The sequence below is a fragment of the Hypanus sabinus genome, unplaced genomic scaffold, assembly GCF_030144855.1.
Source record: "Hypanus sabinus isolate sHypSab1 unplaced genomic scaffold, sHypSab1.hap1 scaffold_47, whole genome shotgun sequence".
NCBI lineage: Eukaryota > Metazoa > Chordata > Chondrichthyes > Myliobatiformes > Dasyatidae > Hypanus > Hypanus sabinus.
This window is the reverse complement of record NW_026781341.1, coordinates 532,310-559,642: the sequence shown is the minus strand read 5'-3', so window position 1 is coordinate 559,642 and position 27,333 is coordinate 532,310. Positions and strand designations below refer to the sequence as shown.

At 45.4% G+C, this 27,333-nt stretch overlaps 1 pseudogene; it reads right to left on the bottom strand.

Moving 5' to 3' along the window:
• The window catches only part of LOC132389070 (zinc finger protein 850-like), a 49,061-nt pseudogene extending 22,015 nt beyond the window's left edge, over positions 1-27,046 (bottom strand).
• Between the last annotated feature and the right edge of the window lie 287 nt (positions 27,047-27,333).

Sequence of the window (27,333 nt, the reverse complement as noted above, 5' to 3'; positions counted from 1 at the left end):
TGACCCTTGGCACCTATTTCCCTTGTTTCGATCCTTCCATTTTTCCTCATTCATCTCCGTCTGACTCTGAGCGTCTGTGTCCTCAGTTAAAACTGAACAAGCTGGGAGTGATGTAAACAAGCTGCAAGTCAGACTGATTCACCTTCCTAATCTCTCTCTCTCTCTCTTAAAATGACAGTCCACAGCAAACAAAACCTAGGGATTCATAACAACTGACTGGTGTGCCAGTAGTTGGGATGACTGAGTGAATCCTTTCCCACATTCTCAGCAGGTAAATGGCTCCTCTCCAGTGTGAACTCGCTGATGTCTCTGTAGTGTGGAAGAGCGAGTGAATCTCTTCCCACATTCTGAGCAGGTGAATGGCCTCTCTCCAGTGTGAACTCGCTGATGTTCCAGTAATCTGGATGAGCAAGTGAATCTCTTCCCACAGACTAAGCAGATGAATGGCTTCTCCCCAGTGTGAACTCGCTGATGACTCTGTAGGCTGGATAAATGAGTGAATCCCCTCCCACAGTCTGAGCAGGTGAATGGCCTCTCTCCAGTGTGAACTCGCTGATGTTCCAGTAATCTGGATGAGCGAGTGAATCTCTTCCCACAGACTAAGCAGCTGAACGGCTTCTCCCCAGTGTGAACTCGCTGATGACTCTGTAGGTTGGATGGATCAGTGAATCTCTTCCCACAGACTGAGCAGGTGAACGGCCTCTCTCCAGTGTGAACTCGCTGATGACTCTGTAGGTGGGATGAGTAAGTGAATCCCTTCCCACAGACTGAGCAGGTGAATGGCTTCTCCCCAGTGTGAACTCGCTGGTGACTCCGTAGGTGGGATGACTGAGTGAATCCCTCCCCACAGACTGAGCAGGTGAACGGCTTCTCCCCAGTGTGAACACGCTGATGTACCAGTAGGTGGGATGACAGTGTGAATCCCTTCCCACATTCTGAGCAGGTGAACGGCCTCTCCCCAGTGTGAACTCGCAGATGACTCTGTAGGTTGGATAACTCACTGAATCCTTTCCCACATTCTGAGCACGTGAATGGCTTCTCCCCAGTGTGAACTCGCTGATGTCTCTGTAGTTGGGATGACTGAGTGAATCTCTTCTCACATTCTGAGCAGGTGAACGGCTTCTCCCCAGTGTGAACTCGCTGATGTCTAAGTAGGCTAAATAACTCACTGAATCCTTTCCCACATTCTGAGCACGTGAATGGCTTCTCCCCAGTGTGAACTCGCTGATGTCTCTGTAGTTGGGATGACTGAGTGAATCTCTTCTCACAGACTGAACAGGTGAACGGCTTCTCCCCAGTGTGAACTTGCTGGTGAGCCATTAGGTCAAATGACTGAGTGAATCCTTTCTCAGAAATTCAACAGATCACCAGCTTCTGCCCAGTGTGGTGTGAACTGACTGATGTGTCCACAGGTCCAACTGAATCCTTTCTCACACACAGAACAGATGAATGGCCTTGCCCAGTGTGAACTTGCTGATGTACATTCAATTGTGATAACCGAGTGAATCTATTCCCACTGTCTGAGCAGGTGAACAGCCTTTCTTCTGTGTAAAATGACTGGCTTGCTATTTGGTCAAATGATCAATTGAATCCCTCCCCACAGTCTGAGCAGGAAGGATGACCGAGTGAATCCCTCCCCACAGTCTGAGCAGGAAGGATGGTCGAGTGAATCCCTCCCCATAGTCTGAGCAGGAAGGATGATCGAGTGAATCCCTCCCCACAGTCTGAGCAGGAAGGATGATTGAGTGAATCCCTTGCTCCACTTCTTAAATATCCAGACAGAGACAGCAAAACTAGCGTGTTGTGTTTGAGATTCCCGGCGACAAATTCCTTCTCGTTTTTAACCTGTGGAAAGATTTACAAAATCCATCAAAGGGTTTAGGACAACATTTCAGATGAGATTACTTGAGTTACCAAGGTTTGATTTGGTATCACACGGTTACAGTGAGGTTCAACCCAAGTTGGACAGAGAAATCATCTTCTGACTGGGCAGAGTGCTGGTATCTGGAATGACCATCAATTCCCTGATGCTCTTCGTGTCTCTATAAGAATGGGGCATTTCTGCCGTCTCCAATCTGTGCCTTGGTTCAGTTTGACTCTCTCCATTGGTATTATTCCCTGTTCCTGCTGAGCAGTATGGGTGCCTGGCCCCACAGTAACCTAAACAGTCTCACGCAAATTGTCTTTGTGGATGTGCATCAGGGATTTTCTTTTATGTGTTATTAACTTAAGGTGCTACAGTTTTAACACCATATAAAAAAATTCGTGCTGAGATGAATAGTTGGTCGGCACAGCTGTTAAAAGGGGTTAGAGTGAATTTTTGTAATATTTCAGGTTCTTGTAGAAAAGTACAACACAGAAACAGGTCCTTTGGGCCATCTAGTCTGTGCTGAACTATTTAAATTGCCCCTCCCACACCCCTACCATCCAGGTACCTACACAAACCTCTTAAATGTTGAAATCGAGCTCGCATGCACCACTTGTGCTGGCTGCTCATTCCAAACCAAGATGACCATCTGCATGAAGAAGTTTCCCCTCATGTTCCCCTCAACATTTCACCTTTCACCCTTGACCCCTGGCCACTGGTTGAAGTCCCACCCAATCTCAGTGGAGAAAGCCAGCTTGCATTGACACTCTCTGTGCCCCTCTACCACAATCAAATCTCACCTCAATCTTCTACATTCCAGAGAATAAAGTCCTGACCTGTTCAGTCTTTCCTTATAACCCAAGTCCTCCAAACTTGGCAACATCCTTGTGAATTTTCTCTGAAATCTTTGAATCTCTTTTAAATCTTTCCTGTAGGTAGGTGACCAAAACATCACACAATACTCCAAATTAGGCCTCTTTTACAAGTCAACATAATATCCATCTATCGTCAGTATTTGGTTCTTGAAAGCCAATGGGGTAAAATCTTTCTTTCCGTCACTATCTAACTGTGATACCACTTTCAGTGAATTAAGGACTTGTATTCCCCGGTCCCTTTCTTCTACAGCACTCCTCCGTGCCCGACCAGTCACTGTGAAAGACCTCCCTTGGTAGGTCAGACCAAAGTGCAACAACTCACACTGGTCTGCATTAAATTCCCTTTTCCATTTCTCAAACCATTTTCCCAGCTGGTCCAAATCACACTGCAAGCCATGATAGTCTTCCTCGCTGTCCACTGCACCACCAGTCTTGGTGGTCATAAATCTGCTAATCCAGTTAACCACACTATCATCCAGATTACTGATATAGATGACAAACCACAACAGATCCAGCACTGATCCCTGTGGCAACCACTAGACACAGGCCTCCAGTCAGAGAGGCAACCATCTGCTACCATACTCTGGCTTCTGCCAAAGACAGTGTCTCATCCAATTTACTGTCTCATCTAGAATGCTGAGTGACTGAACCTTCTTGACCAATCTCCCATATGAGACTTTGTCAAGTGCCTTGCTAACATCCATGTAGACAACATCCACTGCCTTATCTTCATCCACTATCCTGATAACTTCCTCGAGAGACTCTATAAGATTGGTTAGACATGACCTATCCTGCGCAAAGCCATGTTGCCTATTCTTAATCATTCCACATCTATCCAAATACTTATATTTCCGGTTCCTGCTCATACGTTCCAGTAACTATCCCACTATTCACTACTAGTCACCACTCCGTGGGTTTGGAGATTTCCCTTGAATTTCATAGAATGATAGAAATCTATAGCACATTACAGACCCTTTGGCCCACAGTGCTGTGCCGACTTTGTAACTTACTCTAGAAGCTGCCTGGAGTTTCCCTAGCGCATAGCCCTCTATTTTTCTGAGCTCCATGTAACTATCTAAGAGAGTGTTAAAAGTCCCTGTTGTATCTGCCTCGACAACCGCTGCTGGCAGTGCATTCGACACATCCAACACTCTCTGTGTAAAAAACCTACCCCTGACATCCCCTCCGCATATATTTCCAGGCACCTTAAAACTATGCCCCATCCTGTTAGCCATCTTAACGCTGGGAAAAAATCCTCTGGCTATCCACACACTCAATGCCCCTCATCATCTTATACACCTAAAAAAGGCTCTAAACATTAACAAGGAAATTATACATTGCTCTGAGGATTTGTTGGAAGTAAACAAAATTATGAGGTTAAAGATAGGGTAAATGCAAACAGCTTTTTCCACTGAGGTTGGGTGGGATGACAACCAGAGGTCATGGGTAAATGGGGAAGGTGAAAATTTAATGGGAACATGTGGAAAAGCTCTTTGCTGAAATGGTCGTGAGAGTGCAGAATGAGATGTCAGCACTAGTGGAGAATATGAGCTCGATTTCACCATTAAGAGAAGTTTGACAGGTACCTGGATGGTAGGGGTATGGAGGGTGATGATCCCGGTGCAGGTAGTTGCATTAGAGAGATTAAATGTTTTTGGCATTGACTAGATGGGCCAAATAGCCTGTTTCTGTACTGAACTTCTCCATGTTTCTGTGACAGAGAAGCTGGCCAAACTTGTTTGGAAGAGAAAAGGTTGGAGTGACAACAGAGCAACAATGGCTGGAGTTTCTGGGAGCAATTCGAGAGCTGAGTGATCGATACATCCCAAAGACGTGGAAGCATTGGAAAGGCAGCAGGGCACAACCGTGGGTTAAATGAGAAACCAAAACCAACATAAAAACAGAGGAGAGGGCAAACAAAAGAGCAAAGGACCATAAGGAAGCTTTTAGAATCCAACAGAAGACAACTAAAGGAAAGTCAGATGAGTTCGGGAGTGGAATTATGAAATGGTTGTCATTAATGAGTTTTGGTTGCACCCAACAGTCCGCGGCATTTAGAGGAACGAGATATCCAGGGCCTCATTATCTCTTGAAAACCAAGATTCCCTGCACTAGTTACCATTCAACTTTTATTTTGTCAGACACATACAAACTCTACACCCTTAAAATTTCTTTCTGAAGAACTCCCACTTACCAAGTTCTCCTTTGCTAAAGAACATCCTGTCCCAATCCACACTTGTCAAATCCTTGCAAATATCATAAAAATTGGCCTTTCTCCAATTTAGAATCTCAAGAGAGGTCCAGGCCTCTGCTTTTCTGTATTTACTTGGAATCTCATGATCAGTAGATACAAAGTGTTCCCATACACTAATTTCTGTCACTCGCCCTAGATCACTTACCAATAGCTTATTGCACACTTCTACATCGGGAATTTTACATACTGATTAAGGTAGATTTGATAAGCCCTACCCCATCTAGTCCTTTTACAGCCTAGGATTCCAGTCAATAAATGGAAAGTTAAAATCATTCACTTTATCAACCTTTGTTTCTTGGCATAGTCCGCAATCTCTCTACAGATTTGTTCCTTGAAATCCCTCAGACTGTTGGGCGCAAGCAAGTCCAAGTAATGGCTACAATATCGTAATTTCATGTCCTGAGGTCTGAATGACATCTGTTTGGTGTCAAAAAAAGAACCTTGCCCTCAATGTCACTGAAACAAAGGAGCTGGCTGTAGACTACAGGAGAAATGGAGACAGGCTGACCCAGGATCTGGGGTTGAGAGGGTGAACAGCTTTAAGTTCCCTGGCACACACAACACCGAGGATCTCACCTGGTCTGTACATACTGGCTGTGTGGTGAAAAAGGCACAACAGCACCACTTTCACCGCAGGCGGTTCAGGAAGTGTGGGATGGGGCCCCAAATACTAACAACTTTCCACAGGGGCACAATTGAGAGCATCCTGACTGGCTGCATCACTGCCTGGTATGGGTGCTGTACTTCACTCAGTTGCAGGACTCTGCAGAGAGTGGTGCGGACAGCCCAGCGCATATGTAGATGTGAACTTCTCACTATTCAGGACATTGACAAAAACAGGTGTGTAAAAAGGGCCACTGTGTAAAAAGGATCATTGGGGACCAGAGTCACCCCAACCACAAACTGTTCCAGCTGCTACCATCTGGGAAACGGTACCACAGCCTGAAACCCCGGATCAACAGGCCCAGGGACAGCTTCTTCCACCAGGCCCTCTGATTGATTAATTCATGCTGATACAATTGTACTTTTATTTATCCTGACTGTCCTGTTGTATATACTATTTATTATAAACTATTATAAATTTCACATTGCACATTTAGACAGAGACGTAACATAAAGATTTCTACAACTCATGTATGAAGAATGTAAGTAATAAAGTCAATTCGATTCAATTCACCCTCTCCACTATCTGCTGTGTCATTCTGACTCCAATCCTCCCTGCAACTTTAGTTTAACCACCCACCCCACAGGGGAGCACTAGCAAGCCTTGCCACTAGGATATTCATCCCTTTCTACTTCTGTTCCACTAACTAACAAATCCCCTATCACCCCTTTGACTTTCCTCTGCCAGGTAATTCCCCCCAACAGTTTCTAAAGTGTCCACCTGTTGTTGTGTGGGATAGCAACAAGAGTACTCGGCGATGGTTATTTAACCTCATTCCCCTTCCTGACCCTCACCCAGTTTCCTGCGTCCTGCACCCTGGGTACAACTCACCTCTCTGCTCGTCATACCTATCACACCCTCTGACGCTTGGATGATGCGGAATTCATCCATTTCCAGCTCCAACTCCTTAAAGTGCAGCTGGATATACACCTTCTACGTGAGGGCGTCAGGGACACTGGAGGTCTCCCTGCCTTCCCACCAATGTCCCCTCCAATTTGTAATGACCAGTGTGTGCAAAAACCTTGTACTGTACAATTTTTACCCAGTGACAACAACATGTGCAAACTGAATTTTATATAGAGAGGTATTCATTTCAACAGCGAGCAAGTCACTGTCAGTAAGAACTTTAATCTCCTCTGGTTGAGTCTTGATTGAGTTCATCTGCACTCTCACACAACCTATGTAACAGGTTAATGAAGGATTTACTCGCCACAGCTTTTGCAAACCACCTATTTGTGATTTTCTTGCTAAATGATGCTTTCAATTTCAGATTTCCAAATATCACTCCTCTTCTTCCCACTTGAAAATTCCCCAGCAACTCTTGCATCACCACAACACACACAGTATTGTACATAAATATTTCCCCTGAAGTCTCACCCAGGTGACTGAAAGTGGTGAACTCAGTGATGGTAATGCCAAGGAATACTGCCTTTAAGGGCAGTAGTCTGTCTCCCTGGAGTCTGGCACATTTGTGATGTGAAAGCTACTTGTTGGCCAGGGCAAAGGTGTTTGATATCATTATGTAGCCAGACAGAATTGGTGGAAGCATGTTTTCACCCATCCTGATAAATCCCCAGGGTATGGCCAGGAGCTCCCTCGGACCCTGTGGGAGGCAAGAGCAGAAATTGTAGGGGCCCCAGCAGAGATAATTAAGTCATCTTTAGTAACGGGGTGGTAATAGAGGATTGGCGAATAACCGAAGTTGCTTTGCTTCTTCACATAGAACAGAGATATCTACAGCACATTACAGGCTCTTTGGCCCACAATCCTGTGCCGACCATGTAACCTACTCTAGAAACTGCCTAGAATTTCCCTCGCACACAGCCCTCTATTTTTCTATGCTCCATGTACCTATCCAAGAGGCTGTTAAAAGACCCCATTGTATCTGCCTTGACAAACGCTGCTGGCATACATTCCACGCACCCACCACCATCTGTGTAAAAAAAACCTTACCCCTGACATTGCCTCGGTATCTATTTCCAAGCACCTTAAAACTATGCCCCCTTGTGTTAACCATTTCAGCCCTGGGAAAAAAACCTCTGGTTATCCACACGATCAATACCCCTCATCATCATATGCACCTAAAAAAGGCTCCAAACATACACAAAGAAATTATACATTGAATTGACGACTTGTTAAAAGCATATAGTACCATGAGAGTATAGAAAGGGCAAATGCAAGCAAGAGCTGAGTGATCAATATATCCCAAGGAAGTGAAAACATTGAGGACACAACAGTGGCTGGAATGAGAAGCCAGAGCCAACATAAAAGTCAAACAGAGGGCAAACAAAAGAGCAAAAACTATTTGGAAGGTTTTAGAACCTAACAGAAGATGACAACAAAAAAGTCGGATGCGCTCAGTGTGTGGAATTGTGATTTGTAGTCATTAATGGATCTCAGTAGCACCCAACAGTCTGAGGCATTTAGAGGAACAAAATATCCGGGGCTTCAATTTCTCTTGAAAATCAAGGTTCCCTGGACCAGTTACCTTTCAACTTTTACTTTGGCAGGCATATACAAGCTCTATATCCCCAAAATTTCACTTCTGAACAAGTCCCATTTACCAAGTACTCCATTGCCAGGAAACAGCCTGTCCCAAACCACACTTGTCAGATCCTTTCTGATACCATCAAAATTGACCTTTCTCCAATTTAGAATCTCAACCCGTGGTCCAGACCTCTCTTTTTCCATCTTTACTTTGAATCTCATGGTATGATGTTTAATAAATTCTGTCACCAGCAGCCCTGGATCATTTCCTAACAGCTTATTGCACACTTCTACGTCGGGAATTCTACGTACTGATTAAGGGCACATTTGACAAACTTTACTCCATCTAGTCCTTTTACAGTATGGGAGTCCCAGTCAATATATGGAAAGTTAAAATCACTTACTGGAACAACCTTTGTTTCTTGGCATGGTCTGCAATCTCTCTACAAATATCTCTAAATCCCTCAGACTGTTGTGTGTAAACAAGCCCCAATAACGGCCACAATATCATAATTCCCTGTCCTGAGCTCATCTGGCTTTCCTCCGATGCTTCTTGCATTGTGATATACACAGCTCAGCACATTCATCACACCATGCTCAACCATTTGATTGCTGACTCTGTCTGAGGTCTGAACAACATCTGACTGGTGTCAAGAAAACAAACTCCCCCTCATTGTCACAAAAACAAAGGAGCTGGTTGTGGATGACAGGAGGAATGGAGACACTCTAACCCCTCTTGACATCAATGGATCTGCGGTTGAGAAGGTGAACAGCTTTAAGTTCCTCAGCATAAACATCACCAAGGATCTCATGTGGTCTGTACATACCGGCTGTGTTGTGAAAAGAGCACAGCAGCACCTCTTTCACCTCAGATGGTTGAAGAAGTTGGGGATGGGGCCTGAAATCCTAAGGACTTTCTACAGAGCATCCTGACTGGCTGCATCACTGCCTGGTATGGGAACTGTACTTCCCCTAATCTCAGGAACCTGCAGAGAGTGGTGCAGACAGCCCAGTTCATCTGTAGATGTGAACTTCCCACTATTCAGGACATTTACAGAGACAGGTGCGGAAAAAGGGCCCAAAAGATATTGGGGACCCAATTCACCACAACCACTAACTGTTCCTGCTGCTACCATCCAGGAAACGGTATCACAGCAAAAAGACCAACAGGCTCCGGGACATCATCTTCTACCAGGCTATCAGACTGATTAATTCATGCTAATACAATTGCATATCTATGTTATACTGACTGTTCTATGCACAAACTATTTATTATAAATTACTATAAATTACACCACACATTTAGATGGAGATGTAACATAAAGACTTCTACTCCTCATTTACATGAAGGATGTATGTAAGAAAGTCAATTCAATTCAATTCACCCTCTCCACTATCTGTCCTGTCATTCTAGCTCCCATTCCCCCTACAATTCATTTTAACCACATCAGCACCCCCCTCCACCACACTTGCTCTCGCAGCCGTACCACTAGGATATTAGTCCCCTTCCTGTTCTGTTCCCCTAACTAATGAATCCCCTATCACTCCTTTGACTTTCCTCTGCCAGGTAATCCCCCCTAATACTTTCCAAAGTGTTCCACCTGTCGTTGTGTGGGATGGCCACAAGAGTACTTTGTGATGCTATTTAACCTAATTTCCCTTCCTGACTGTCACCCAGTTCCCTGTGTCCTGTACCTTGTGTGTAACTCACCTCTCTTCCTGTCATATCTATCACCCCCTCCAACTCCTGGATAATCTAGAATTCAACCATTTCCAGTTCCAACTCCTTAAAGTGCCGGGTTACAAGCTGCAGCTGGATGCACATCTTGTAGGTGAGGGCATCAGGGACACTGGAAGTCTCCCCTCCTTCCCACCAACGTCCCCTCTAATTTGTAATGACAAGTGTGCACATAAATCATGTACCGTGTATTTTTTTTACACCAGTTTCTGTGTTGTACATAAATATTTCCCCTGAACCCTCTCCAGATGACAGACGGTGATGAACTCTGTGATGGCAATGCCAATGAATATGAAGGGAAGGGCAGTAGTCTGTCTCACTGGAGTCTGGCACATTTCTGACGTGAAAGTTACTTGTTGCCCAGGGCAAAGGTGTCTGATATAATCATGTACCCAGAGAGAATGGGTCAAAACATGTTCTCGCCTGTAGAAAAGTTCAGAACAAAAGGAGGTGGAACAAACAACACACACACAAAATGCTGAGGAACTCAGCAGGCCGGGCAGCATCTATGGAAAAGAGTTCTAATGCTGAGTTCCTCCGGCATTTTGTGTGTGTTGCTTGGATTTCCAGCATCTGCAGATTTCCTCTTCTTTGTGATGGGAGGTAGAACAAAGGTGATTTTCTCAACTGCTGATGTAAAAGATTTTGTTCCCTTTCTCCGAGTTCCTAATCCTTGCATCTAGATAGCTGGAGCTCAGCTCTGTCTGAGAGATCCATCGGTTCCCATTCCCTCATCAGCCGGAAGCTTCCCGGGGCCCGTGTACGGATCGTGGGGCTGAGAGAGAGGGAAGAGGGCAGGACTGTCCCGGGATTGTTGGCCACGGTCTCCGGATTTCACAGGAATCGCTCTGAAGTCGGTGTTTAAGATAAAAACACGGAGAATCGCTCTTACCTGTAGCCGACATTTTCAAGGCCTTCTGTGTACTGCGCGCATGCGTGATACTCGGGGACGTCCTCAGCCTGACGCCTGCGCATTTCATCGGCGCTTCAGCGCCGGCAGAATTCTTAACGCATGGTCCTATGGGTAATCACGATGCCATTAAACATTTCTGCAAGCACCGGTTCAAAGTCCATACCTCATTTTTTTCGTGTGTATAGAAAAATCTGCAGCTGTTTTAACGCAGAAAGCGGTTTCCATAAGCAATATACTCAATATCAATGTGTATCTAATGCCAAAGTAAAATGCAGTTATAAAACACAGGAGATTCTGCAGTTGCTGGGAATACAGAGACGCACACATACAAAATGCTGGAGGAACTCTGCAGTTCAAGCAGCAACTAAGCAGCGGAGTACACAGGCTAGGCATGCTGAAGGGGCTCGGTCTAAACGTTGCCTTTTTATGCTCTTCACAATTGCTGCCTGACTGTTGATTGCCACCAGTATTTTGCAGAAATTAACCACCTTTTTTTTCGATCAACCAGTTTCCAAATGTTTCTAATCTTTCTTTTGCTGCCAAATCCTGCTGGTCTGATTCCTCTTCCTCCTCTTTGCAGCCCTAAAGTCTGACTCAATCTGGCAGCTCTTTGGTTTCTGACTCTACACCATCGAAGATTCACTCGCTAATCTGCTGTCAGACTTTAGAGGTGCATTGTGTTAGGAGACCGCAGGTTCGTTTACTGTGAGTGTCCCTTTAATTGCCTGAGTGAGGTGGGTCTGTGACGTGAAACACCAACGGAGGGAGAGAGAGAAGGGGAGGGGAGGAGAAGGGAGGAGAGGTGGAGGACAGGAGGGGAGGAGGGGAGAAGGGGAGAGATAGAGGAGGAGGGGAGGGGGGAGGAGGTGAAGGGGAGAGGGGGAGGGGAGGAATGGAGAATGGAGAGGGGGGAGAGAACGTCAAAATCACAGTGGGTTTATCGTCTTATTCAAACCGGAGAAAATCATGCAGGTGTATAAGGTCATGAGAGGCATTGGTCGTGTGGATAGACAGAGGCTTTCCCCAGGGCTGAAACGGCTAACACGCGGGGGAATAGGTTTAAGCTACTTAGAAGTAGGTACAGAGGAGATGTCAGAGCTAAGTTTTGTTTAAGCAAAGAGTGGTGTGTGCGTGGAATGCACTGCCAGCGACGGTGGTAGAGGCGGATACAATAGGGCCTTTTAAGAGGCTCTTAGATAGGTACATGGACCTTAGGAAAATAGGTGGCTATGCAGTATGGTAATACTAGGCAGTTTCTAGAGAATGATGCATGGTCGGCACAACCATGTGGGCTAAACGTATCTGTAATGTGCTACAGATTTCTATGATTCTATGAAATTCAGTGGAAATCCTTCCTCCCACAGAGTAGTGACTAGTTGCAACCTGTCATTTCAGGGTGAGTGAGAAGGGAATGGCCGGGGTAGATTTTGATATTCTGATATGGAACAGAGACATCGGCAGGGACTTCTCTAGTGAGAAACGGAATTTGATACAGAAGTGATTTATCTGTCACAGATCCACAATATTAAACGCCAGTCTAGTTTAAGGCTAACATCAGCAGAACAGACTCCTCCAATGCTAAGTGACCAGGGTTCAGTCCTGGGTGCGATGAGCAGCCGCAAGAACTGCAGAATCTGACAGTAACGGTCCCTCATGAACCTGCAGCTGCCTTCAGTCACCGTGATGGTGAAACATTTAACACGGAGCTGATTTGAACTTCCTCCCTGATGTGAAGTTGCTGGTGTTGCAGCAGCTGGGATGAGTGAGTAAAACTCTTTGCTCACTCCGGACAGAAATGTGGCCTCTATTTACTGTGAACTCACCGGAGCATCACAAGGTGGGTTAACTGAATAAGTCTCTTCGCACACACGGAGCAAGTGAACGGCCGCTCCCCAGTGGGAAGCTGTTGGTGTATCTGCGAAGGCCGACTGAATCCCTTCCAAAATGAGAGCCAGTGAAGACGTCACAGTGCTCTGAACGTCATGGCGATGTATCCAATCAGATCACGGACATGGACACGTGTTCGAGCTCTCCTTGTAGCGAGTGGGGCGCTGTCTTCTCCAGCATCTCCGCCTCCACATTCAAGGATCGGTGGCATTCAAGCGCTGGTGAACTGACAGATACAGCAGAGTGAGTGTCGCTTTAAGTGCCTGAGGGGGGCGCGGCTGTGACGTCACAAACGCGCTGCAGCAGAGACAGAGAGACAGAGGGGAGGGGAGAGAGGGAGGAGAGGGAGGGGGAGAGAGAGAGTGAGGGAGAGAGCGAGAGGGAGAGGAAGAGAGTGAGAGTGAGAGTGACTTCAGCTTGTCACTGCTACGCCCAAAAGATTGGGTTGATCATCGGCACGCAGTGCACAACGGATGTCTGGCTGTCACTTCGTATAATCCATATGTGTGGATTTGTTGGAGTGTCCTGTGGTATCACTTTTGTTGGGCCTTGCCTGGAATCCGGGTGTTCTGTGGTAACCACTTGACGATATTCCTGTCACTGTCACTGTCACCTGGTGATCTTTCTAAGTGGATTTCAGAACTAATCGACGGATAAGATCTTCGGCGACTGTTTTCTCGTTTACCCAGCGTGGAATGTGTGTGGAATTCTTCGTAATTGCCTTCTCTCTACGTGTTCGTGAGGATTTACAAATCTCTCCTCTCACTCACTTATTCCGTGGATTACTGAACTTTTCCAATTTACCATCTGAAGACTTTTAGCATTGTATCCCAAGGTTGATAGTTTAGGAGCTATATATACGCATAACACAGTTAATTGCTGTATTTTTCGTTCAATCTTTTAGATTTGGAGTAGATACTAATGAAGAGAGTGTTTTTACCATCGAAACCAGACTCCATGAGTGATCTGTTGCTGCTGGTAGGTAACAATTGCAACAACCCAGCTGTCTGAGGCACAATCCTTTAAAATTCTTGAAAATGACCCAAAACATTGAAAAGAGCGAGGAAGAAGGAGTTTAACCAACTTCGTCCGGAGCCCTGAACAACGTCACAACCACCGTGAGCTCATCCTCTTGTTCAGCCTGGAGAAAATCATGGAGGAAATTCATGCAGGTGTATAAGATGATGAGAGGCATTGGTACCGTGGATAGCCAGAGGCTTTTTCCCAGGGCAGAAACGGCTAACACCAGGGGGAATAGGTTTAATCTGCTTGGAAGTAGGTACAGAGGAGATGTCAGAGCTACGATTTTTAAGCAAAGAGTGGTGTGTGTGTGGAATGCACCGCCAGCGACGGTGGTAGAGGCGGATACAATAGGGTCTTTTAATAGATACATGGAGCTATGCGGGAGGGTAATTCTAAGCAATTTCTAGAGTAAGTTACATAGTCGGCAGAACATTGCGGGCCAAAGCGTCTGTAATGTGTCGTAGATTTCTATGATTCTATGAAATTCAAGAGAAATCTCCTATCCCACGGAGTGGTAACTAGTTGCAGCCTGTCATCTCTGCGAGAGTGAGAGAGGAACGGCAGGGGTAGATTTTGATATACTGATATGGAACAGAAACACTGCCGGAGCCAGATGGGCCGAGTGGCCTTTCTAGTGTACATTGTGAAGTCAATTCAATTCAATTCACCCTCTCCACTATCTGTTCTGTCATTCTGGCTCCCATTTCCCCAGCAACTTATTTTAACCACCACACTCTCCACCCACACTAGCACTAGCAAGCCTTACCACGAGGATATCAGTCCCCTCCTGTTCTGTTCCCCTAACTAATGAATTCACTATCACCCCTTTGACTTTTCTCTGTCAGGTAATCTATCCTCCCCACCCCAACAGTTTCTAAAGTGTTCCACCTGTTGTTGTGTGGGATAACAACAAGAGTTCTCTGTGATGGCTATTTAACTTTATTCCGCTTCCTGACTCTCGCCCAGTTTTCTGTGTCCTGCACCTTGTGTGTAACTCACCTTTCTTCATGTCATATCTATCTCCTGCTCCAACTCCTGGATGATCCGGAATTCATCCATTTCCAGTTCCAACTCCTTAAGGTGCAGGGTTACAAGCTGCAGCTGGATGCACACCTTGTAGGTGGGGGCATAAGGGACACTGGAGGTCTCCCCACTTTCCCACAATGTCCCCCCTAATTTGTAATGACCAGTGTGCACATAAATCATGTACCGTGCATTTTTTTGCCCAGTGACATGTGCACAGTGAATTTTATACAGAGAGGTAATCATTTTCACAGCGAGCAAATCACTGTCGATAAATACTTTGATATCCCCCGGGTTTGATGGAATTCATCTGCACTCTCACACAAACTATGTAGCAGGCCTGTAACGAGTAATGAAGAATCATCTCACCAGAGCTTTTGCACATTGTTCATATGTGGTTTGCTTGCTAAATTATGCTTTAAAAAGTCAGGTTTGCAAAGATTACTCCAAGTCTTTCCACTTGCAAATTCTCCAGCACCTCTTGCATTGTCACAATAGACAATAGGTGCAGAAGTAGACCATTCGGCCCCTCAAGTCTGCACCGCCATTCTGAGATCATGGCTGATCTTTCACTATCAATACCCAGTCCCTGCCTTGTCCCCATATCCCTTGATTCCCCTATCCATCAGATATCTATCTAGCTCCTTCTTGAAAGCATCCAGAGAATTGGCCTCCACCATCTTTTGAGGCAGTGCATTCCAGACCCCCACAACTCTCTGGGAGAAGAAGTTTTTCCTTAACTCTGTCCTAAATGACCTACCCCTAATTCTCAAACCATGCCCTCTGGTACTGGACTGTCCCAGCATCTGGAACATATTTCCTGCCTCTATCTTGTCCAATCCCTTAATAATCTTATATGTTTCAATCAGATCCCCTCTCAATCTCCTCAATTCCAGCGTGTACAAGCCCAATCTCTCCAATCTCTCTGTGTAAGACAGCCCTGCCATCCCAGGAATCAACCTAGTGAATCTACGCTGCACTTCCTCAATTGCCAGAATGTCCTTCCTTAAACCTGGAGGCCAAAACTGTACACAATATTCCAGGTGTGGTCTCACCAGGGCCATGTACAAATGCAAAAGGACATCCTTGCTCTTGTACTCAATTCCCCTTGTAATAAAGGCCAACATTCCATTTGCCCTCTTCACTGTCTGTTGCACTTTCTCATTCACCTTCATTGACTGACGAACTAGGACTCCTAGGTCTCTTTGCATTTCTCCTTTACCTAACTCTACACCGTTCAGACAATACTCTGCCCTCTTGTTCCTGCTTCCAATGTGGATAACTTCACATTTGTTCGCATTGAATGACATCTGCCAAGTATCTGCCCACTCACACAGCCTATCCAAGTCTCCCTGTATTCTCCTAACGTCCTCTTCGCATGTCACACTGCCGCCCAGTTTAGTATCATCAGCAAACTTGCTGATATAGTTTTCCATGCCCTCATCTAAATCGTTGACATAAATCGTAAAGAGCTGTGGTCCCAATACAGAGCCCTGTGGTACCCCACTAGTCACCTCCAGCCAGTCCGAGAAACACCCATTCACTGCTACCCTTTGCTTTCTATCTGCCAACCAGTTTTCTATCCATGTTGAAACCCTGCCCCCAATGCCATGAGCTCTGATTTCACTCACCAATCTCCTATGTGGCACCTTATCGAATGCCTTCTGAAAATCTAGGTACACAACATCCACTGGCTTACCCTCATCTAACATCCTTGTTACACCCTCAAAAAACTCCAACAGATTAGTCAAGCATGATTTGCCCTTGGTAAATCCATGCTGGCTCAGCCTAATCCTATTACTGCCATCAAGATGTGCCACTATTTCGTCCTTAATAATGGACTCAAACATCTTCCCCACGACTGACGTTGGGCTAACAGGGCGATAGTTCTCCGTTTTCTCCTTCCCTCCCTTCTTGAAAAGTGGGATAACATTAGCCACTCTCCAATCTTCAGGAACTGATCCTGAATCTAAGGAACATTGGAAAATGATTACCAATGCATCCTCAATTTCCTGAGCCACCTCTCTTAGAACCCTCGGATGCAGACCATCTGGACTCAGGGATTTATTAACCTTCAGTCCTACCAGTCTACTCATCACAGTTTCTTTCCTAATGTCAATCTGTCCCCTCTGATATTCCTCTGATATCTTATGACCATGGCCCATCCATACATCTGGGAGATTGCTTGTGTCCTCCCTGGTGAAGATAGATCTAAAGTACGCATTAAATTCTGTTGCCATTTCCCTGTTTCCCATAACAATTTCTCCCAATTCATTCTTCAATACACACAGGTAACACCAGTTTCTATATTGGACATAAATATTTCCCCTGAACCCTCCTGAGGAATTGAGGATATATAAAAAAAAAACCTATGTAACCTATGTAATCTCTGGCTAAAAGAATAATTGGGACTGAATATGAATATTTGAACCGAAGTAAACACTGTCTTCAGTGGTTAGCTAAGGCAGGCTCATTGCCAGTTCTCTGTGGCTTGCAGAGAGACACACTGAGAGCTGATAACATTGTATACTGTACCATTGTTAGTTGATACCATTATACATTCTACCCTCATTTGAGTAAGGGGCGGAGGACTCACTGATAAGGACAGGAATGAACATCTGTTTGTAATTAAGTCAGGGCTTTGCAAAGGGAATAAGTGGACAGTACATCCATCCATAATTAAAACCTCAATATAACAAACTCTGTTATCTAAGTAATTAAGATTTGCAGCAACACACTTGGTGGGCATACCAGTTCAAATAACATCTTGAAATAGTGATGCATGGGGTGTACTGTGTATAAATACACGGCTGTAACCTAAGTCAGTCGACTTGTCAGATAGTGGCAGTGCTTACGTGCCTTCCCTGTGACAACTGGGGCTCAAACTCCTGCAGGAGAATGTGCAATAAACTGTGGTGTCGATAAGAAGCTTGTATCTCGAGTTTTATTCAGATTCAGCTTTAACATTTGGCATCATGATCAGGATCTCTATCTACAGAGCACTGAGAAGATGGGCTGAGTAAGCAGCTGAACCACTCTGGGGACTGTGGGGACTGACCGGGAGCCCAATAGGTATTTTAAATTTGTCGCTCACTGTTAGTTCCTTTGGATGTATGGTGCCTTGCCCAAGGCTGATCACATACCTTGACAGGATCGGGAAAAAAATCTGTTGGGAGACTAGTATAAGGTAGGCAAAAATTTTACCAGGTGGGCAGGAGGCAGTATTGGATAAAGTTTACTAAGTGGCCAGGAGGCGGTACTGGGTAAACTTTACTAAGTGGGCAGGAAGCAGACATGTCAGGTAAATTCATCAATTGAGCAGGAGGTGCCTGCTGGGTAAATTTATCTGATTGTTAATTGAGCTGGAGGCTTTGTGCCTGATAAATTACTTAGAGATAATCGGTTAATTGCAGTCGATTGATACGAGTGTGCCAGGAGCAGCCCTACACAACTTTGTGTGAGAGTTTTCCGGACGAGGAAAATGATTTTCAAATGTTCAGTGCAGCACTGAGTAAGAAATTGGGGAACAAAATGTGGCCTCGGACGGGGGGGGGGGGGGGGGGGGGGGGGGAGCCTGGGTTATTACGTCATGAGAACAAGCAGTAAATCTGATATGGAAAAAGAACTGAGGAAAGAAGTGGAAATCGTTGAAAAGGAAATGGAAGGAAAAGGCAGATGTAAAATGGAAGTTTGCCAGCTATGCCACTGATGGCCTACTGGCTTCAGAATTGGACTTTGAGGCGAGAGGTCTCGAGTTCGAATCCAGCTGACTCCCTTGCACACTTTCATCCGTGCTGGGTTAGAGCTGGTGATCTCTTAAACAAAACAACTCACCCAGCAGAAGGCAATGGCAAACTACTGCTGTAACTTGCCTTGTACATGATTTCCCAACACCGCACAGCGGCGTGGAAGGAAATCCTCGGCTAACTGGAAAAAGCTCCGGATGTGACATACGTTTAAAGTGGAACAGTATATTATCAGCAAGTTGGAGGAATAATGGAATGGGATAGAGGTATTTACTGCAGAAGGAATGCCAAAGGTTGGGAGCTGCTAAAAGTGGAGCATGAATGGGTGGATGTGACTTGTGGCCTGCTACGGCAGTTTCACAGGAGACCAAGCCTTTAAACTGGGAGGACAAATACCCATTATTAATGACTTACTGCTCCAATGCTTACCAACTAAGTTAGCCAACATTATTAATACAAATAATATGGATTGGCCTGACAATGACCGAAATCGAATGTGACGAGCTTCGACATATTTTTGGGACCCAACTTTCGAATCCCGATCAACCCCGAAGGAAACTAATATTCTCCTGTTTGATTCTTACTAAGAGAGAGAGGGGGGCAGAACTATTTGACTATGCAGCATGTTTACACTTGTGTTTATATAGCTCACAGTTTGTTTTATTTAAGCAAGGACAGTCACAAACACAGTCAGGCAGAGAGAAAGAAAGAAGATGGAAGGTTCGAAACAAAGGGCCTAGTGGCCAAAGGCCACTGTTTGGACTCTCCTATGCCCACAAGGTGGGTTGACTATTGATCCAGCGTGTACTGAATGTGTGATTGTCACTTTGATCCATAGGAGTGGATCTGTTGGTTTGGGAGTATCCTGTGAAGACCACTTGTGCTGACCCTTGCCTGGGTGTGGTAATTCACTTGAAGAGAGTACCCCTGTGACCAATCACTGTTGGTGATAATTCGTATAATCCATATGGGGATGTTGTTGGAGTATCTCGCGGCTACCACTTTTGTTAACCCTTAGCCGGATTCGGGTGTGTTATGTGGTAACCACTTGTGAGAAGGGATATTCTGTGGAAATCACTGTCGGTAATACTTTGTGTGTTGGATCTGGATTGGGAGTACCTTGTGGAATCTACCTGTGTGTCAACCCTTGCTTGTGTGGTAGTTCCTTCTGAAGACAGTACGCCTGTGATAAGCTGCTTCTGGTGATAATTTGTATGTAGATTTAGAACGACGACGGATAGAACCTACAGCGACTGTTAACCTGTCATTTATTCCATGGCTGAACTGAACTTTCATAGTTCAGCATCTCAAGACTTTAAGCTTGGTATTCCCTGAGCTCAAAGGTTTGGGAGTTATATTTACACGTATGTGTACTCATAACACTTTTTAACTTTTGATTATTTTGCTTAATTTGTTATATTATAAGTAGATACGAATAAAGAGAGTGGTTTTAACATCAAAACCAGACTCCAGGTGTGGTCTATAGCTGCTGGTTCATTTAAACCAATTGGGTACGTAACAGTGCTGCTCGTGTTTATGTCTTTAAGAGGGCTCACCCCAGCACCCGGGGGCCCCCATGTTAACACCTTTCTGTCTCTCTGTCACACCTATGCCAAGCAGGTAGAACCAGGGGCCTGCTGGGTTTGTGCTGAAATTCCTCGGTATGGTAAAAGTATGATTCAAATGTCAGTAATCCTGCTCAACTAGAGTGAGGAACTATCTGCCTGGGCTTTTTCAAATAACACCCGGGGAAGAGAGTGAGGAACTGTGGTCCAGTCTGTGATGACCGTGGCTGTCAGTGTTTTGAGGGATGGTGTCTCAGGGCCCCACCAAGCGGAACTTCCTACGCTGGGAAACATGCATCCTGGCCATATCTGCAGGAGCCCAGCAGCCGAGAGGAATAACTGAGACTGAGCGATTTTTGATGATAGTTTTTCTCTCCTATAGCGTAGCCAGAAATTCATGAGAGATAATCAATTTGGCTATAAGAACTTCAGGAGCTGGCCACAATGCTGCAGGGGCCCTGTGACAGAAACACAGGCCCAAGTAACAGAAACATCCATTGAAATGATTGCAATCTGGCAAACAGTCGTACAGAATCGTACGACTTTAGATTTTATCCCAGCTGAGAAAGGGGGAACCTGTGCTATTATTGACACAGAATGCAGCACCTATATCCCTGATGAGTCTACTAACGTTACATCCCTCTCCAAGCACACTGCAAAGGAGATTGACAGCATCAAGAAAGTAGGGCAGGATTTACACGGGTTCACCGAAGGGTTGAAATGGTGATCTTCAAAGGCCTGTAAGGTAATATGTGGGGCAAAGTCCTAATCCTATTTCCTAAAAGTTGTACATATCATTGTTATAATTACTGATGTATGTTGTTTTTCCCCACTGAGAAGTCAAAGCTGTACTCAGTTGCTTTCTCTGTAAAAAAGTTACTGCTTTGTTGATCATGTAATGATCTAAAGAAGGGAATGATAAAGTATGTAAAAGGGTTAACACTTCGTTAAACTATAACAGCCTGTTTTTCTGAAAGAAACTCCTGATGATCAACAGATGTACTAAGCCATGCTGAGCCATATTTCTTTTTGAGGGTAGCGAGCTACGGTTTCAGGATGCTTATCTCCTTGTGCACTCATGTGTAGAGATAGGACAGCATCAGTCTGTTCTGTGTGTGTAAGCCATTATGACTATTTTGTAATTTGTCTTTAGGGGCTGTCACAGTAAATAACTTTGGCTCCATCCGGTCTTGTGTGGGGGAGTATCTGGACAGATACATCTAATGTGTAAGGGGAATTGGTGGATAGGGTGGGAGCATTCACAGTCTGTTCCTGTCTGAGTGACTAACTGAGTAAGCCCCGGGCGCTTGGAACAAAGAGTTTGTACCGTACGGTCTCTGAGTGACTTTATCCAGATTCGACTTCCACTGAATGGGAGTGGTTTTAAAGGGCTGGGCTGCTGGAAGCACATTACCAGACCGGGACTGATTGCAACTGGGTCTGTCAGAAGCATAACTGGTTCTTCTGGGCACATTCAGTTTCACTCCAGCTATTTCCTACCTTCCCTTGTACAGGTATGTAATGTCCAAAGTACATGTTTTTGAGTAAATGAGACTCACCAAACTTTCTCCTGACTGAATCACTGGGAAATCCGAGTCTCTTGATGCAAAGTTGGTCTCTCCAGTTGCTGTTCTCAGTCCTCGGGCCAATTCACTTGTTGCTGTTCCCTCGTCTTCAGCTGTGGCTTGCTTCCAGTTGGGGTTTTTCTTCAAATAAACTTCTCACCGCAGGTCTAACTTTAACCAGAGAGATAATGAAGTATGTTAACATTAAAAAGGAGAACCAAACATTTCTGCTGAATGTTACTAAGAACAAAACTCACTGAAATTTAAATGTTGAAGGCAGATATAATGATCTCAGTGAACAACCTTCTATTGTCCCTCACACATCACAAAACGATATGGGATAAGCAGGAGCCATCATACAGTCAGGAACAGAATTAGGTGATTTGATCCATCTGGTCTGCCCCACCATTTAACCATGGCTGATTTTTATTCCAACACCATATTCCTGCCTTCCTCCTGCAATCCTGAGCTATGCACCAATCATGAATATATTAATTTCTGCCACAAATATACCCAATGGCAGCCTCAACCAACCTCTGCGGCAACAAATTCCACAGATCAGACATCCTTTAACCAAAAAATTCTTCTCATCTCAGTTTTAAAGGGGAGCATCTTTGTTCTGAGACTGTGATGTCAGATCACAGACTCCCCGTCTAATGGAAACATCCTCTCCGTGTCCACTGTGTCCAGGCTTTTCAGCATTCAGTAGGTTTACTTAACCATACATCACTCCACCACTCCCACCGTCCCTCTGAGCTCCATTGAGCACAGGTCCAGAAACACCAAACGCTCCTCATACATAACATCGATTATTCCTGAGATTATTTTTGTAAACCATGTTAGCAGCAATTGTACTGAACACATTTCCAGGAATAAGAGATAAATTGATACCAGGATAATTTACAGGGTAAGTTGAGATTTCTTTATTTTTCTACTAGCACAGAATGAGCCATTTCCATTTCCAGGTTAATTTCAGGAAATATAAACCATTCCAAGGTAAATGTAATGAAAAGAAACTAGAATTATCAGAAATTCTCAGCAGGTAAGGAACAGCTTTGGGAGAGGAACAAACTTTACAATTCAGGGTAATAATGTTTTGTCAGAATGACCAAGCATTTTCAGTTTTTATTGCAGATCTCCAGCAACTTGGGATTCTGCCTGATTTCCACCGAGTGACAGACAGATGACAGTGAGGGGGGGATTTCGAAGCACTGTTTGAACACCAAACTCAGGGTCTATTTCTACTGTTGTAAACACGGAACAGCCCATTTACTCACAACCTCTCCCTGTGAGGATGGAATGGGAACATCCTCTCCTCTGATTAGCAGTCATTGCTTCCAAAGGAACTCCAGAAACAAACATCTTATCCCAGACCAGAAATACTCGATCAACACCTCACAAGCCCAAGCAGCTCAATCCCCGGGTCCACTTTCCCTGGATCAAAAACTGATATCCCAGGACCCAACCTCACAGAGTCACACAGCTTAATCTGCCACTCATCGACCCGGAGAGTCTCACACATTGTCCTCCCATCTCACACAGGGTAGTGCAATCCGGGATTTCCCCACAACCAATGTCCAGCTGCTCGAAGAAGGACATCCATCCAGCCTCATCTGTAGAAGCACTAAGCAAAGTCAAAGCCAAAACACCAGCAGTTCCATTTCCCTGGAATGCTGATCACAGGACTAGAGCCCAAGCACCAACTCTCCCAGAACTCTTTGCTGACTGTAATATGAAGAAGTGTGTCAGGCAGTCACAGTTCACAAAATAGCACTCCCACACCAATGCACAACAGAACTGGTACCTGATGACCCTCTGGTTTTCCAGCTGACAAGAACTGATTCTGGAAATAACTCAGTGAGGCCGAAGGTGTAAAAGAATACCTCACAATGAAGACAAGAAAGATTGCCGATATATATCATTGAAGAGGTGTGATACAGGGTGGACCAAGTTTGACCCAGATAGTTGATGCATGTCACTGAAGTTGGTGGGAGAGAGACTGAACAAGATGGGCAGGGAATGAGCAGATAGAATGAGGGGGAGAAGAAATCAAGGACGATCAATTAAGGTTCTCCAGCAATACACAGATACTGAATTAATAGTACACACTACTGTATAAAGGATCTTAAAATGACAGTTAGAACAAACAACAAGAACTTTGCCATATATACTTTGAACCCTCACCAAATTTTTATCAACACATCTTAGAAAGTTCAGACACTTCATGCTTTTCATGGTAAATGCTCTGCCCATGACTGCGAGGAACAGCAAAGACCTTTGGATCCAGATCAGCACAACACAGAAACCATTCTCACACTAGACTTCTCAGTCCCACAGGAAAGCAGGTAGTGAAATCAAAGATTCCCACTGCCTGGGACATTCTCTTTCCTCACCCACCCCAGTCCGGGAGAAGACACCAGCCATAAAGCTCAAAGACAAATGCGAGGAGGCTCAGGAAGTGAGACAAGTTGGGGGAAGTTAACGGGACTCAGTGGCCAACATCAGATTCCCCAACACAACATGGAGGAAGCATCACCTCACATCCGGGGACTCTGACCGCACACCACATGATCTTGAGTCACAAACCAGAGGGCGAGGTAGATCAGTGTTAAACAGGCTCATGTGTCCTGTTGGTGGGTCTCCCATTTCAACTCTGTGGTAATAAACAGCCTGGGCTCCTGGTTTGGATCGTTCAATACAGATTAAGTGACATCTACATATTTTTGAAGAGCCCAGATATTTGGAAAATAAATGAGTAATTGGCCCTCAGTTCAGCACTCATGGCTAACGTTGGATCTCCCCACTCGGGATTGGTCTCAATACTCACTGATGGGAAAACGATATCTTCGGCCCGCAGACTGTGATCTGATCCCTGGCTTCCTGACCCAGGAGGGGAGGACCCTTTCCCAATCCCACAGACGATCCGCTTCAGCACTGAGCAGAAAGGAAAACACCACCCAACCGGAGACAGTGAGCATGCGCGAAGAGTTAGTTACATCTGTGGATAAATGGGAGGGGCAAACAGGATCACGTGACTGGTGGGGTCTCCCCCCCCCCCCAGGCAGAGAGTCCAGCTACCAACCATTCTGTGGAAAGAGACAAACTTGCCATTTACATTTCGTCTCCCCATAAGTGTATTAGATATTTGAACTCTCAGGAAAAATATATCATCTGTCCACACAGATTCATAATCAGGTTTATTATCACTGTCATGTTGTGTAAACTATGTTAACTTTGCAGCAGCATTTCAATGCAATACATAATATAGAAGAAAAATAAAACAAAATAAAATAATTAAAATTACAGTATATGTATATCTGGGACCATTGCTCACTGTAATTGTTATAAATGACTTGGATGAGGAAGTGAAGGGATGTGTTCGTAAATTTGCTGATGACACAAAGGTTGGAGGTGTTGTGGATAGTGTAGAGGGCGGTCAGAGGTTACAGCTGGACACCGAAAGGATGCCAAACTGGGCTGAGAAGTCACAAATGGAGTTCAACCCGGATAAGTTTGAAGTAGTTCAACTTATTAGGTCAAACATGATAGCAGAATATAGCATTAATGGGAAGACTCTTCACAGTGTGGAGGATCAGAGGGATCTTGGGGTCCGAGTCCATAGGACATTCAAATCTGCTATGCAGGTTGACTCTGTGGTTAAGAAGACATATGGTGCATTGACCTTTATTAATCGTGGGATTGAGTTTAGGAGCCGAGAGATTTTGTTGCAGCTATATTGGACCCTGGTCACACTCCACTGTGCTCAATTCTGGTCACCTCACTACAGGAAGAATGTGGAAACCTTAGAACGGGTACAGAGGAGAGTTACAAGGATGTTGCCTGGATTGGGGAGCATACATTATGAGAATAGGTTGAGTGAACTCGGCCTTTTCTCTTGGAGTGACGGAGGATGAGAGGTGACCTGATAGAGGTATACAAGTTTATGAGAGGCATTGATCATGTGGATAGTCAGAGGCTTTTTCCCAGGGCTGAATTGGTTACACAAGAGGGAATAGGGTTAAGGTGCTGGGGAGTACATAGAGAGGAGATATCAGGGGTGAGTTTTTTTAGTCAGAGAGTGGTGGAGAGTGGTGTAATGGGCTGCCTGCAACGGTTATGGAGGTGGGCATGATAGGGTCTTTTCAAAGATTTTTGGATAGGAACCTGGCGGCACTGGAGAAAAAACTAACTTAGAAAAATAAAGGGCTATGGGTAACCATAGTATTTTCTAAGGTAGTGACATGTCAGCACGACTTTGTGGGCTGAAGGGCCTGTACTGTGCTGCAAGTTTCTATTATTCTATGAATAAATTAAAAATTGTGCAAAAAGCAGAAATACTATATATTTTAAAAGTGAGGTCGTGTTCAAGGGCTCAATGTCCATTTGGCTATCCGATGGCAGAGGGGAAGAAACTGTTCCTGTATCACTGAGTGTGTGCCTTCAGGCTTCTTTAACTCCCTCTCTGATAGTAACGTTGAGAAAAGGGCATGCCCTGGGTGCTGGAGTTCCTTAATACTGGACGCTGCCTTTCTGAGGCACTGTTTCTAATCCTCTGGTAATCTTATAAACGTCTATTCAGTCTCACCCCAGCCGGCACGGCTCCAGAGTAAACAACATAAGGTTGTCCAGCCTCCCGTTGTAGCTCAGGCCCTCTATTCCAGGCAGTGTCCTGGTAAACCTCTTCTGCGCCCTCTCCAAAGCCCCGACACCTGCTGCCCAGTGCACAAGTACGGGAAGGTACAGGTACAGAGAAACACTGACTTATAGCAGAATCACAGGCAAGTACATTCAGATAACACACGGAACACAAATTATACAAAATCTCCGTCAGTGTCAATATGGAAATATGTTTTACTTCATCCTGCTAACAGGACCAGAACAACAGGGGCTGAGCGGCGGCTCATCTCAGACGGTTCGGTGTGAAGGTCTCACAACCCGGACCGACCCCGGCAGATTCTGTGAAGGAAGCGAGGCGAGGCCGCCAGTTCGGGAAAGTTCATCCCCTCCCCTTTCAGGTTTCACCGATCACCTTGTGCTTCTCTCTCCCTCCCCACCCCCACCTTTTATTCTCCAGTCCTGCCGAAGGTTTTCGGCCGGGAACGTCGACTGTACTCTTTTCCGAGATGCTGCCCGGCCTGCTGAGTTCCTCCAGCATTTTGTGAGCGTTGCTCGCATTTCCAGCATCTGCAGGTTTCTCTTGTTTGAGTTCGGAACAGTTAAAGGGACTCACTGCCCAACATCAGATCCCCTACGCCACTTGCGACCGGCTTCAACACTCACCAATAGAAAATCGTAGGTTTCGCCCCGCAGAGAACCATTCGTTCCCGGCTCCCCACCCTGGGGGCGAGGAACCCCTCCCGATGCCGATCCGCTTGAACAAAGAACGGAAAGAACTGAGCGTGCGCGATGTCGTCAGCCCGTCATCAGGGCGGTGGGCGGGGCCTAGGAGTCAAACCTGCGGATGCTGCAGATCCGCTGTGAAACTGGATCACGTGATGGCCGGAGGGTCTCCCACGTGACCCGGTGACTCCGCTCCTCGCCCCCCACACGCTGTCCAACCCATCCGCCGCGTTTCCTACATTATTTCCCGTATTATAAAAGCAACAGTTTTAATTCTTTCCCTCCATATCTTCCCCGATCCCTTTCCCTCCACTCTCAGGTCACAGAGTTCTCAGCCTTAGAGTTTCGATTCCCATCCAGATCCGACACACAATTCAGACCCACAC